General features: G+C 38.3%; 1 non-coding gene across 1 annotated transcript; it reads right to left on the bottom strand.

The window, feature by feature from the left end:
* Window positions 1-3,676: 3,676 nt before the first annotated feature.
* On the bottom strand, window positions 3,677-3,782 carry LOC116281685 (U6 spliceosomal RNA). The gene has a single exon (XR_004191143.1). It is a non-coding gene; the product is annotated as a U6 spliceosomal RNA (small nuclear RNA).
* Window positions 3,783-15,150: the final 11,368 nt, after the last annotated feature.

Genomic DNA, 15,150 nt, shown 5'->3' with positions numbered 1-15,150 from the left:
TTCTGCCCTTAATTTGCTTCCATAACCTACTGTGTTGTATTCATGTCAGAAGTACTGGGTTTTCCTCCCTAGTTGTTCTAAAGCATAAATTCAGTAGATTGCTTTTGTCTTAAGCTTATCTCATTTATTTAGTAAAGTGACGTTCTTTCTGAATTACTGCTTTAGGAAGGTCAAGTACTATTTATTTTTAAAGCAATTAAAGAAAAGCTATTAGATATTTAGGCATAAACACTCAAATAGTGAAGTATTACTTAGTATTAATTGCTTTTAAGTGATCATAATTTTCACACAATGTGCATGCCAGTCACACACAAATTTGATCAGCCATCCAAATGTTCATTTATTAAGTAACTCACATTCTGTTAAAAAAGATGCTAACCACTATATATCAAAGTATAGTTCCCTACTCTAAGATGCAAAGTTAATCAGTGTACTTTAGATTTTGAACTTTTAGATTGATTAATCATATTTTTCCATTATTATTAAAAGAGCATTAGTACTGCTGTTTTCCCACAAACTGTTATTATTACAAATCAGCATAACTTTACTACTTTATTTTAAAATGGCAGAAAGTATAAACTAATAGACTTGCTGTTTTTTTTTTGTTTAAAAAAGATAGTTTTATTGTAACATGGTGAAGCTTTTTTGATTTTGCTGCGTTTAACAAGCTAAGAACAGAATGGTTTTAGTGAGAGAATAGTTTTTGTTGTGGGAACCATCTTGATAAGCCACTAAATGGAGGAAGAAGGAGAGGAGCCTAGGGAGGCGAGGGACTTAGGTCAGCACAAAGCAAGAAGCGAAAGAAATGGTAGAAAGAACTTCCCTATGTGATGGCGCAACAGGGATTTGGGGAAAGGAGAAGAGAGAGGAAAAAAAGGGAGCAAGATGGTGGAAAGCTGAAACCCTGTGTAAATTCCCCATCTTCCAAAAACCTCATGTGAAGTTTCCAGTAAACTTAAAATGCACGTAAATATAGCTTATTTGATGGGATTTGAGAAGGAGCAGAGTTCTGGATGGCATTAAGCCAGTGCAGGGAAACCAGGAGACAAATGGTATCATGATCCCTATCCTAAACTAAGCTAACTCTGTTTAGTTCTGTGCAGGATCCCCAAACCAGATGTGAGCTAAACTCTCACTGACTTTACACACACACAGACACACAGACAGACACACAGACAGACACACACACACACACACACACAGAGATATGCAGGCAGGCAGACATAAAAGTCTTTCTTAAAATGCCTATTCATAAGTTAGTTCCAGCTTGGAAAAAAAATTTTGCCTTCTTATTGTCAACTAAGGAAAAATATTATAAACTAGTAGAACCAAAGCCCATGTAATAACTTATCACTGTATTTCATATTTTAATCATGTTAACCAGTGCACAAAAATGTGAATATATATATTATACATAATATTTATTACACATGTGCAATAAAAGTCATATATAAACAATTCTACATCATTTACAAACTATCCATTCTATAGATAGATTTGTTGTTAAAATCCCTAATCCCTTGTTTATTTCCCAGCTGTCCAGATCCTTGCTTGCAGGTGTATGTAAAAGTAATGCAAGTCTCTTTAATTGTTACATAAGCAATCGTAATTAGCAACATAAATTTTATAATCTTTATAAAAGGTCATACTGTTGATTCTAAACCTAGATGGAAATAATTTTGTGTTTGGAGTATCCCAAGGTGCCCTTTACAATTTACCTATTTCTATTGAGATTAAATATTTAAAAAACATGAACATTTTCTTTGATTTTTATTTTTTCAGCAAGAATTCACATGAAATCTTCTGAGGTATAATATTTTTAATTCCTTCACACTTCTTAAGTAAGTATTCCACATATGCTAAAAGGCAAAACTCAGAAGTTCAAAATAAACAGTTTTTTTTTTTTCATGATGAGAAATCCAAAGCTACTTACTGAATTTTCTCAATTTTAATCGCCTTGAAGCCTTGAAGAATTGCATCTGGCCATAAATCACTCTCCATCTTCTATTTCTTCCAACCTTACCTTCAATTCTTCCCTGTTCCACTTTTGTACAGACACATTAAGCATATACATGAGTATACATTCAGCATGTAGGGCGGTACTGTGTTATAGATGGAAAAAAAATATATTAACTCAGTGGAAAAGAAAGCACTTTGTACTTTCATTCAGTCTTTTGTTCTTCCAATGGACAGTAAGTTCCCATCTGCCAAGCACTGTGCTAGACACTGAAGACAAAGAAAAAGCAAGGCATGATCATAAGTGAATGATATGATGGGAATGCATTAGGAGCTGGGAGACGAAAGCACCTGAGTCTGTGTAGAGAGAATGAGAGAGCTCCGGTAATGGTTTCTTAAAATGACTTTAACGCTGAAAGCTGAAAGATAAATACAAATTAGCTCCACAAAGAGAAGAGTGGGAAGAAGAGCCGGTGGAGATGAGAAGTCCAGAGAGAATATGGCCCATTCAATGAATTTTTAAAAAGTCAGTAATATTGGAACACGGAACAAAAGGAGGTGGGGAAGAGGCAGCAGAAAGGCTGGAGAGGTAGTCAGGGGCCAGAGCCGGCAGGCTTGGTTTTCATCCTAAATTAGGCAATGACAGGCCATTCAAGGGCTTAAATAAGAGAATCAATATAATAAAATATGCTTTAAAAGTATGATGGCTTATTTGTGAAGAATATACGAGGGAAAGCAGTGCTGAGCATCAGTGAAAGCAAAGCTGTTGTAGAAATTGAGGTTATGAGCTGCTGATGGCTGCCCTGAGTTTGTGATTGAAGGTGAAGAGAAATGAAAACATCCAGTAGTTATTTAGAAGCTAGAATGGATAATAAATAGTGAGTTTCTGTATATGAGTATTGGGGGGAAATGTGGTGAAGGAAGGCTGCCAGAAGTTTAATGTGGATAACTATGGATATTGGGTTTTTTTTTTAATTGAAATTAGTTGATTTACAATGTTGTGTTAATTTCTAGTACACAGCATAATGATTCAATTATACATATAAAATATATATTCCTTTTCATATAATTTCTAGTACGCAGCATAGTGATTTAGTTATACATATATATATATATATATATATATATATAATTTTTTCCATACTCTTTTTCATTCTAGGCCATTAAAGGTATTGAATATAGTTCCCTGTGTTACACAGTAGGACTTTGTTGTTTAACTATTTTATATATAGTAGTTAGTATCTGCAAATCCCAAATTCCTAATTTATCCCTTCCCACACCTTTTCCCCTTGGTAACCATAAGTTTGTTTTCTATGTCTGTGAGTCTATCTGTTTCATAGGTAAGTTCATTTGTATTTTTTTCTTTAAGATTCCACATATAAGTGACATCATATGATATTTTTCCTTCTCTCTCTGCTTACTTCACTTAGTATGATGATCTCCAGGTCCATCCATGTTCCTGCAAATGGCATTATTTTATTCTTTTTTATGGCAGAGTAGTATTCATATATATATATATATCTCACAACTTCTTTATCCAGTAGTCTGTGGATGGACATTTAAGTTGCCTCCATGTCTTGGCTATTGTAAATAGAGCTGCTGTGAACATTGGGATGTATGTGTCTTTTCAAATTAGAGTTTCCTCCAAATATATGCCCAGGAGTGGGATTGATGGATCATAGGGTAAGTCTGTTTTCAGTTTTTTAAGGCATCTCCACACAAAAACATGGAATGTTTACAAATTTGCATGTCATTCTTTTACAGAGGTTGTGCTAATCTTCTTTGTATCATTTAAATTTTAGTATACAGGCTGCCAGAATGAGCACTGGATATTGGTTTTATTCTTTGAGAGTAAACATGAAGATGACAATAAAGAGTGTGTGTGTGTTGAGGGTGAGGCGATGGGTTCAATTTGAATATGTTGATTTGAGGATTCAACAGGATACTTAGGCAGAAATATTTAAAAGGTAGTTGGATATTTGGGATAGGAGTTTTGGAAAATGGTAGGAGTAGGTCATTAGTACATGAGGGATAAGTGAAGATTTCAGAATAGACAAAACCACTTAGGCAATGTAGAATGATAAAAGAAGAAAGCTCAGTACAGATGCCAAAGGAACACCCACCTTCAAGGATTGATGTGTAGCAGTGGAAGAAGGGAATAGTATGGTGTGGTGTCCTGTCACAGAGCCAAAGTGGAAGAATGCTTTCTGAAGAAAGGAAGTTAAAAAAAAAAAGCATTGTCGTTTGGATTTAGTAATGAGGAAGTCACTAGTGCCTAATAAAATATTTATAACTATAATAGGAAAATGCCCAGCAACAGGGATGGTGTGAGTTGAGAAATAACAAGAATGATGAGAAAAGTAATGTCATCAACTGTGCCTATAGGGAAAGTTTATAAAAATGGAACCATCTCCTAGGAAGTGCCAAAAGCATCAGAAAGTGGAGAAAAGTGGAGAAAGAAGTGTTTACAGAGAAGAACTTCAGTAGTTGACAAGCAGCACAGTTAGGCAGGGCCTTTGAGCACCTAGCTTGCAGTGACATTTACAGCTGTTAGTGTCTTTGGTGATCCTACATCCTCACAGTTGTTTGCTGTTACAGTGTGAAACTCAGAGGAAGGGACTGGGCATGATGATTATGATAATAGCATGGCTGGAGTACTCTAAGGTGTATCTTAGAACTCCCCGTTGGGAAGTTCATATTAGGACAACCTCCTACCCTGAGGGAGGTGACAAGCAATTGTAAATAAAATAAACGAGATGGAGAGCCAAATCTCAACAAGGCACATAACTAACAGAGGCCAAGGTCGGTGGGCTTAAATGCCAATAAAACTGTTATCAGGGTCTATATGAGAGGTACGCAGGGGCACAAGTGCAGTTGGCAATCCTGATACTACAAGCATCACAGAGAATGCCTCTAGTTAGAATACAGGGTACCCACCCCAGAAAAAATGGACAGGAAAGCAGCCAAGGCCATTTGGAGTAATTAAGTGCAGCAGTCTATGTCCTATGAATACGCATTTTAGTGTGTATGGCAAGTGAGTGAGGAGATATTTTTACATGTAGGGGCTACAGATGGAGCATGTCTTTTAAATATGCAGTAATTCACATCATGGAATTTATATTAACTCATACCATGAAAGGTACTTCATCCTTCTTTATCTAATTGCTCTTGCTTGATTGCTTTATATAGACCCCAGCTTAAAACTGACCTTTAATGCCATATAGTGTTCCTATGTCCACAGGTGAATTGTACCTAATTTTCTCTGGATAATTTTATTATTTTGGTTGACAGTTACACTATATCACACAACACTGCTTTAGTTTTTTTGGAGGAAAATGTAACTGAAGGCATAACAACCAAAGTTCTTGTTTTAATTTTTAAAAGCTTGTAAGGAGTATTATTTTAGGAAAAGTGGAAGAGTTACAAATAAATTTAAATCCATTTTTCCTGGTCATATGAATTGTTCATTTTAACTTCAGTTGTGGTCATAAACAAGATTTTTTCAAAGCTACCTTTTTGAGCTGTTACATTTTTTAAATGGTTGCAGGTTTTTCATAGCTGCCTCTAGGCCACTGCAAAGCTCTGAAACACAGAGTTAGATGCTGCTTCGTCTAACTGACAATTTGGCCAGAAGGGAGAAGAATTTATGGCAAGGCCATGTTTAACACGGGCTTCTCAGAACCATGGTCAGCACACTCAAAACCCAAACTTATGCAGAGGGGTCATCACATCTGGAAGGAAGTTGGTTGGGGTGGCATTGGTAGCCCCTTCAGAGACCTGACCCTTCATCTAGGAACGTGACATTCTTTAGGAAACATGAAAAGGAAACATCTTGGTTTATCCACAGCACTACATTGTTACTAGCAACTCAGGTCTCATCTCCCTTCTCGCTTATCTTTTGTACAACAGAACCCACCAAAACTTGAGAAGAACAGACAGTCACAAAAGGAATCAGGTTTAGGGGGTGAAATCTGTTCTAGGTCTTTCCCACTATGCCAGCTCAGATGAAGTTTTCTGTACTCTAGGTAAGTTCAAGGACAGAGTTTTGGGAGATAATTGCAGAAGAAAGAATCTATAGAAACATGGAACAATTTTACTAAGACTTTAAAAAGTATTGAAGTTATTGGTTATAATGGAAAAGGAATTGGACTCAGAGTCAAGATTCCTAGGGACAAGGAGATGAGGCCTTTGTGTAACCTCTAGAAATTCATTTAATTTCCCAGATTTTAATTCCTTCAGAAGTAAAAGGTCTAGACTAGATGATAACAGTATCACATTGTTTTCAAAAGGACTTATATGTATGTATGTCATGATTCCATATCTACATAATTTTAGCATCCTGTTTACAGTATGTTTGTTGGATTCTGTTCTCCTTCAAGTGAGAAACTGCAGAGAAGGAAAAAAAATTATCCATATGAGGACAAAAACTGAGATGACAAGCAATTATACAATGGGAGCAATTAATTACACTAAAATTAAAAGCTTGTACTCTGCATATTTTAGGCCCTTAGACTGCATAACAATCTCTCATCTGTTTGCATCTGTCTTATCATTTAGATATTGTAATATCCTTAGCATTTATCATATATTCTGGAAACAACATTTCACTGAAGAAGATTAAAAAATAATCTTTACCCTTCATCAAGCAGAAGGAGGTAATACCAGGCTGCCTGTAGTGTCTGATGTGCTCGTGTAGGGGAGTGTGAATGTTCATTTAGGACTCATTCCTGGCTGGAAGATTCCTGGTTCAAACTTGTCCCTGGAGGGGAAAAAACAAACAGAAACAAAGGATTTGGGATTGTGAAAAACCCTCAAGGTAAAAAGGCAATGAAGATAAAAAAGGAAAGAGGGTGGAAGAGATGTGCTTTAGGAATGAGATCTCCTAGACAAAATTTGGGGCAAAGAGAAGGAGTGGGAAGAGGCTTTGTTGGCAGCTACAAGCACTGGTGACTATGGGTTAGTGACAGCAAAGCAAGATATCCAGTTTCTATGCCTAAATTTTTATGCTTTCACACTTTTGTTCTCAACCTTAGTAGCAAAGAAAAAACACACGTGCATTTCCCTAAACTCAGACTTACTGAATTAGGAATTACAGTCTTAATGCCCTAATAAAATTCCTTCAAAAATTAAACCTGATATAAAAGATAGGGAGAAATCAGTGTTCACAGTGCTGCTAGTGGCTACTCCAGCCAGAAATCTGAGAAATCTGAGGCATGAATTGAAAGGGAAAAACAAAAACAAAACCAGAAAATCTCCTGAGAGACAGAGATCTGGAGGAGCTGTGATTGTTGTTGGCTTCCTACCTAAGTTTTTTCCTTCTAATGTTTGCTTACACTTTGCGGCCTTTAAGGAGAAGATTCTCTTAGAGAAAACAAGTGAAAAGGGAGCAGAAGTTATTCAAGCAAGATGAATCAAGGTATTAAAAAGCTCAGGAATGTGAAAGTGGCTTGGCATAGATGAACTCTTTGGGAGATAGTTAAGATTCTTCAGGAAATATCGAAAGATGGAACATGGTAGTCGAATTGGGTAAGGCCATCTTGTAAAGGTTCGTTTACCACATTAAGGTGTGTAGCTTTCATTTGGGGACAATAAGGAGAAAGGTCAGTATTTCAAAAAGGTAGTTGCATTTGTTTTTGAAAGATTACTGGTATGAGCTGGGTTGGAGTGGGGAAGGGGCAGAAGGGACGAGTTGAACCACTAGAATAATCCAGCTAAGAGGTGGAGGAAGGAAGCACTTAAGGCAGTTGTGACAGTAAAGACGAGGAGGGGACAAACTGGAGAGATATTTGAAAGGTAAACTTCATTGGGCTTAATAAAAGATTGCGTGAGTGGTGTAAAATTGCTAAGGACAACTCTAAACATAGGAGTTTGGAGAACTGAGTGACTGACAATTTTATCAGCTGGAGTAGGAAATGCAAGAACTAAGTTACTTGTAATTTTGGCCAGGCTGGGTCAGCCTGCAGGATATCCAGGTGGAAACACTCTTCCAGTAATCTTGGAGCCCACAAAAGAGTGAAAAAAAAATGTGGGGTTTACCATAGATCATCTGTAGATATCTAATACTAAAAATGCACTACCATTGTACACCCATGTCTCCTTCCTCCATCCAGTTTCTTCACCATCCAAAATACCCCAAAACTCTCTGAGGTCGGATTTTTTAGTCTGTGAAATTTAGCTGGAAAAGGGCCTCCAGACAGAAAGGCTGTCAAAGCACCAGCTCAAACCTATAAGGACACATTGTATACTGGAAAAAAATTAAGAAAACATAATAATCTCTCCAAAATGTAAGTTTTAGTAATCAAATGTATTAATATTATGTCAGGTCCCAGTAAGACTTATAGGAAATACTTCCAATTTGTCCAAAGTCCTTATTTAAACAGTTTTTTGTCAAATACATTCAACTTGAAATTATTTCAGACATCTTTTATTCATACAGTTGACACAATTTAAGGACCATGATGTATCCTCTCACTCCTTAATTTAAAAAACAAATAAAATGTCTTCCATTTAAGGTGTGAGTTCAGCATGATAATTTGATGTCCTAGTCAGTTGTTATAAATGGTGTTTTATTTGTATTTGACTGTGTGTGTTGTTCACCAAAATAACATGTTCAAGACATGTTGCGCCTCTGCATAGCACTTTCTGTGATGATAATAGGTAATATTCTGAAATGAACAGATTTCTAGGCAGTTTTGCAAAATCATAAATACATTTTACACAAATTGCTGAACAGTTTAAATAAGGCCAGTAGTGCTCATACATACCTAAGTCATTTCTTAAATACACAGGGTTAAATATAAAGGTCTATTGACTTGGTTAATGAAATTAAAGGAGTGAAATTTAAATGTCATTTAATCACCTTTTTGGTCCAACTAAGAATTCTCAGAAGAAACCAAGAAACCACCAAAATCCTTTGATGAAATAGACTTACATTTATTTAAATAATGATTAATTCTGGGATTTTTTTACTTAATGATTTTCTTTTCCTCACTTGTTCCCTTCTAGTATTCCTTGGCAAAGTCAACAAAAACAGATTCTAAGTCTATCCTCTTTTCCCCTCTTCTCCAGATGCACCCTAGTTCGAGTAACAGTCATCTCCTCTCTGGGGCCTTGGACCGTTTCTCCATTCTTCCACTCTCATCCACCCCTTACATAGATCCTCCCTTCAGAACAACCTTTTAAAACAGAATATGCCATGTAATCACTTAAAACCTTCCAAAGGCCCCCATTACACATAAAACAAAAGCCAAAACTTAAACATTACACTGTTTCAGTCCTTCGTCATCCTGTGCTTGTCTGTTTCCAACCAGAATTCACACTGTCCTCTCTCGTCTAGTCTGTGCCCATCTTAGGGTCCTGGCACCAGATCTTCTTTGTATTTTGAACACTGTTTCCTTCATTTTTGCTTAGCTGCTTCCTTTTCTGTGTTCCAGATCTCCCAGCTTAGACAGAAGAGCCTTCCTATCACCCACCCTAAAGCAACTGCCTCATTATTACAGCCAGCCAGCAGCCAGCCAGCATGTTTTAACTCTCTTCTCAGCACTTGTATGCAGTCACATTTGCAAAGACCTCTCTTGCTTGTTTCTTTATGTGTTTGTTGTCCACCTTCCTCTATGTAATGTTAAATCCCAGGACTGTTCTGTGCACGAGAGAGATGATCACAGGGGTGGGGAGCACAGTTATTGGCATCAATGGCCAAGGTTTGAAACTTTGGTTATAACTGTGCCATCTCTAGAAAGTTATTAAAACTAACTTTGCGTCAGTTTCTCACCTGTTAAATAGGGATAACATTAGTATTTACCTCATCAAGCTCTTGTGAATATTAAATGAGTTAAACAGGGACTGGTGCATTTTAAGCACCTGAGAAACAGCATCTGTTATTCACCCCTGGATTTCAACAGCTAAAACAGTTCTTTGTACAAGTGGGAACTTAATAAATATTTTTTAAAAAAGAAAAGAAACCTGTTATACCCGTATTTATATTGAAGTGTTTTTTGTCTCTTTTAGAAAAGATTTGTTACTTCCTTCATTTCATCTATAAGATATAGGTTTATAACTATACAAATTCCAAATGGGAATTTATTTTTTAATTTGTAATCCAGCTCCTCATAGATGTAAATATTAGGTTACTTTGGAGCTTCAGTGGTCTTTCTTATAAAATGAAACTAACCTTCCTTGACCTTTCGCACTCCACAGACATGTAAGGCAGGACAGAACTGAAGAACAGCAGTAAGTTACCGGTTGTTTGTTAATTTAGCTGCTGCCTCTGTGTCACCCCACCGCTGCAATACAAGGCAGTTTCAGTTGTAAACTGGGAAGAATATAAATTGTGGCTAATTGAAAGTGCCAGGGAGACCTGAAAGATGACAGAATGCAATTACTGTGGGTGTGGGCCAGGCCAGTACGGGGATGTCTGCTCTTAGAAATACTGGGGAGTTTTATGTGCCTAGAACAACTTGGTAAAATATGGCTGCTAGAACTAGCTCGCACCGTGGCCTCCTCCAGTCTCCCCACAGCTCTGTGTTTCCAGAACTAAGTACTCCTGGGAAAAGAGTTTCTGGGAGCTTCTGTCTCACAAATGACCACATATTTGTATAGATGTAACTCTATTTTGCTTAAAGCCCAAGAGTGCCCCTGGTTTCCTGGTCAGGAATGTCTGGTGCCTTTTGGGGGTAATTTGTCTCAGAAACCAGAGGCTGTTCATTTGATTTTAGGTTGGAAACTGCTGCTTCCTCAGTCTTGGGAATAGAATAAAACACAATTTGGTTCTCCCCTTAGGCAAGAAGATGGAATTTAATATAATATTTTTCTTTTATGTATCTTTTATGTATCTTGGGCTTTAATTCGTTGCCATATAAAGAATACTTGCAAGATTTCTTTTTTGTATTTTTATGAGGTTTGCTTTCACTCTGAACTGTGTATATATGAGTTCATTAATTTATTTCAAAGGTGGGAGAAAAGTACATTTCTTCCTTATACCCACTTGCCTTGTGGTAGTTTCATTATTCCCACTTATCACAGGGGGAAGCCTCATGTTAGAGAGGTTACGTGCCTTCGACACAACCACACAGCTTGTCCCTGACCAAGGAGGGGTTCCAGCTCAGGCCCAGGTGAGCCTTCAACACCCCACTGGTTTTCAAGGACAACTACATGCAAAACTGTAGAGAAGGTTGAAAAACTGGATCCCACGGTATCCACGCACGACCTTAACAGATTTACCACCTGGTAATGGAAAATGTGGTATAAACATCTGTAAGTAAAGAGGACATGCCCCCTGCTGCCCCACCCTCCTCCTGGAGCCCGAGCTGTTTTTATTGCTGGGATTCATGCTGTGCCCTGGGAAGCGAACCCAAAGAAAGTCTACAGGAACAAGGGGCTGAGTGGCTAGAAGAGGAGTCACTGTTGGGGAAGGAACCACGCAGGACAACCTGGCCTCCAGGGAGCAGAGCTGATTTCAGCCTCTCCCACTGCAAGTGTATCTCTGGCTCGTCTGCTGCTAGAACACATTCCAGTGATCACACGCTTGCTGAGAGGCTGTTGCACTCTTGCGTCAGCAGCATGTTGCACAGGGCTTGAAGCACGGCCTCAGTAACTGTTTACCAGCACGATAGCAAAGAGTACCAGCCGTGGGGCCGAACACCTGGGTTCCAGTCTCTGCTTCACCGCTTACTAAGTGTGCGACTTTAGACAAATTAATTAATCTCTCTGTGCCTCAGGTTTCTCATCTGTAAACTAGAGATAATCATACCACCTGCCTAGGACCCCCCCAGTATAAGGATTAGATGCATTAATATCTGAAATGCAAAGAACAGTCCATTTTTGATTGAATGAGCTTAAACATTCCCTCATATTTTTTTTAACAGAGACATTAATTTCTCTTTGTTTGTTTGTTTGTTTTTTTTGTCATCAATTTTTATTTTTAAACATTCCCTCATCATGGTCGCGAACTTCTGTTCTGTAGCCTCATCGGGGACTAAAAACGGGTTTGGTCTGGTCTGCACAGTGTATAGAAGAAAACTGCGTTGGAATATATTCAGCAAGGGCATGCGCGCCTTGCTTTCACACAGCCCCGGCCACTGCTTGTTTTTGTACATTCCGCACTCGACAATTTTGTGTCATCTGCCACACTGCTAGTAATTTGTTTTGAGACAGTGATAAAATTGTTAAGGAGGACAAAGACAAGGACATTAATCCATTAGGATGACACAGAAATTTACTTCAACATTTCTTAGATGCAACTGTTCGAACAACTCCAAATCCATGTCAAAGTAGATCATCTAGGCCACGTCTTTATTACACGAATCTATTTTTAAGCCCATCCTTTGCTTAAAATAGTCTTTGTGGAATAAGCATTATCTTCTGATTCTCTATAAATATTCACACAACAGATTTCTATGTATTAATCTTGAATCCAGCAACTTTACTGAATTCACTTATTAGTTCCAGTAGTTTTTTGGTGGAGACGTTAGGGTTTTCAGTACATGGTAACACTCGTCTGCAAATAGTGACAACTTTACTGTTTCCCTTCCAATTTAGATGCCTTTTACTTCTTGTTTTCTGATTGACGTAGCGGAACTTCCAATTCTAATTTACAATTTTTTTGTCTTTTAATCTTCATTCTAGCTTATTTAAGTAGTTGATACACTGTCTACTATATATTTGCCTTTACTAGTGGGAGTTTTCTTTTATAGATTTTTACTTCTTGTATCCTTTTCTTTTTCACTTAGAAAAGACTCTAACTTTTTTTTTTTTTTAGTGTTTAATATTGATAGACTCTTAATTTTTGCTCGTCTGAGAAGTTATTTTTCCTTCAATTCTGAATGATTATCTTGCTGGGCAGAGTATCCCGGGTCGTTGGTTTTTCCCTTTCAGCACTTTAAACGTATCATGCCACTCCCTTCTGGCCTGCAGCATTCCCACAGCAAAGTCATCCGATAGACTTACGGGGGTTCCCTTGTATGTGACTCTGTCTTTCTCTTGCTGTCTTTAGAATACCCTCTTTGAATTTTGCCATTTCAATTATAATATGTTTTAACATGTATCTATTTGGTTTCATCTTGTATGGGGGCTTTCTGTGCATACTGTACATGGACACCTGTTCCTTCTTCATGTTCCAGAAATTTTCAGCCATAATTTTGTCAAATATATTTTCAACCTTTTTCTCTCTCTTTTCCTTCTGGGGCCCTTATAATGTGATGTGAATATACTTGATGTTGGTCCCTTAAAGTGTCCTCTATTTTTTAATTTTTTTTTTACTGTTCTGATTGGCTGATATCCATTATTTTATCTTTCAAGTCACTTTCTGTTCTTCTTTACCACCTTGTCTGTTGTTAATTCCATCTAGTATACTTTTTTATTTCAGTTACTGTTTCTTCAGTTTTAACTGGTTCCTTTTTATATTTAGTATTTTCTTGTTAAAATTCTCACTATGTTTATCTATTTTTTCCTTAGTTTAATTAGCATTCTTACCGCTGGTGTTTTGAATTCTTTATCCATATTTTATTAGCTTTTTCTGTTATTAGTTTTGTTGTTCTTTCATTTGAAACAGATTTCTCTGTCTTCTCATTTGCTTGTCTGTATGAAATCAGGTGAAACAATTACCTAGCCATCTTGAAGGGGTGTCCTTGTGTGGGACTGTCCGTACACAGTCTGCGTGTGACTAGTGGCTTTGGTGGGAGAGCTGGATATAAGGTGAGCATCATGTATCCCCCAGCGTGTGCTGGCAGCCATCACCTTGGTGGGAGGTGGGGCTGGAGATGCAGGAGCTAGTGCCAGAGTCAGGTGTGGCACAGGGCTTCTCTTCTGCTTAGTGGCCAACACCACCCTTTTGGTTGCTGGAACAGGAACAGAAGCCCTGAAGGTTAGGTCTGAGCTGGTTCCATTCTCTTAAAGTGTGTGTTCTCCCCCCACCCCACCCCCCAGCATTGGTGCTTTCTCACCAGAGAGGAGCAGCACTGGAGCAAAAGGTCCTGGAGCATGTGCCTGCTATGGGCAGGGGTACATGCTTGTATGGGCAGGGGCACATGCTGGGGCCGTCTTGGCTTACCAGTCAGTTTTCTGGGCTGCTCCCTATTTGCTGTCCCCATGGACACCAGTAATGGCTTTCCTTGCACAATTTGAATGCCGCACTGGGTACAGGCTGCTCTGTCCCCCATAACTGTGGGCTCTCCTCAGCACCAGCCTTTGCTCCAGTGTGGAGGTGGCACCACATGCAAGAGGGCAGAGCAGGTGCTCAGTGCAAGCGCACCTGGGTGGTTTCAGGAAATCGCCACAGTCCCGAGCAGTTTCAGTACGCTTCCTCTGCTTCGTTTCAGGGGTGAGCAAGTGTGTGCGTGCTCTTCATTAGTAGAATAGGTTTATTACAGCCTTGCTGTTGTTCCCACTGTGTTTTAAACCAGAGGACTCCTGGCGTCAGTCCCCAGGGCTAGGGCACTCACTATGTGGTTTGAACTGCTCACTCCCCATGGAGGATCTCAGCCTGTGTAATCCTATTCCTCCTCCTCTTCTGTGCTCCCTCCTGAGTCCCAACCTTCTTCCTTCTATTCACTTTCTTCCTGACTCCATGTGGGTCTTTCTTATGGTCTTGGTTGTATAAACATCTTCCTGCCAGCCTCTGGTCTGTTTCAGTGAGAATTGTTCCACATGTAGAGATATTTTTGATGTGCTCATGGGAGTAAGGTGAGCTTTGCTCCTCACGCCACCATCTTGATCTCCTCCATCACCTTTAACCTTTAGAGCTGCATTTTTAGACTGATCACTTTTGTATGATAAGTGTTCAAACACTTTCTTACAGATACTCAGTTGACCCCCACTCCACCTATTGAGAAGTCTATCTTACCCCTCTAACATAGTATCACCTTTCTCATAAATTCTAGGCAATTTTTAAAGTTGAAAGAACATTAAAAAAGGATATAATGTGTAATTGATGCCCTTTATGAACATTCACATCTTAAATGGTTTTTTCTAGAGTTATTGACATACTTAAAAATATTAACTTATTTATTCTTATGTATTAATTTAGTTATTCAATTCAGTGAGAAGCAGTGTAATAAAATGGCTTCTGTCTCTGTTCCTCATCACTGTGCTTTGTGATAGTACCTCCTTGGTAACCTGCTGATTTTATTAAGCTTTCTTGCCATGTACAGATGACAAACATACAAAATTAGATGTGAACTAAATGATGTACCTCTGCTC

This window comes from Vicugna pacos, chromosome 8 (genome assembly GCF_048564905.1).
Source record: "Vicugna pacos chromosome 8, VicPac4, whole genome shotgun sequence".
Taxonomy (NCBI): domain Eukaryota; kingdom Metazoa; phylum Chordata; class Mammalia; order Artiodactyla; family Camelidae; genus Vicugna; species Vicugna pacos.
Note: the sequence above shows the minus strand (reverse complement) of the source record. Positions and strands in the feature narration are given on the sequence as shown.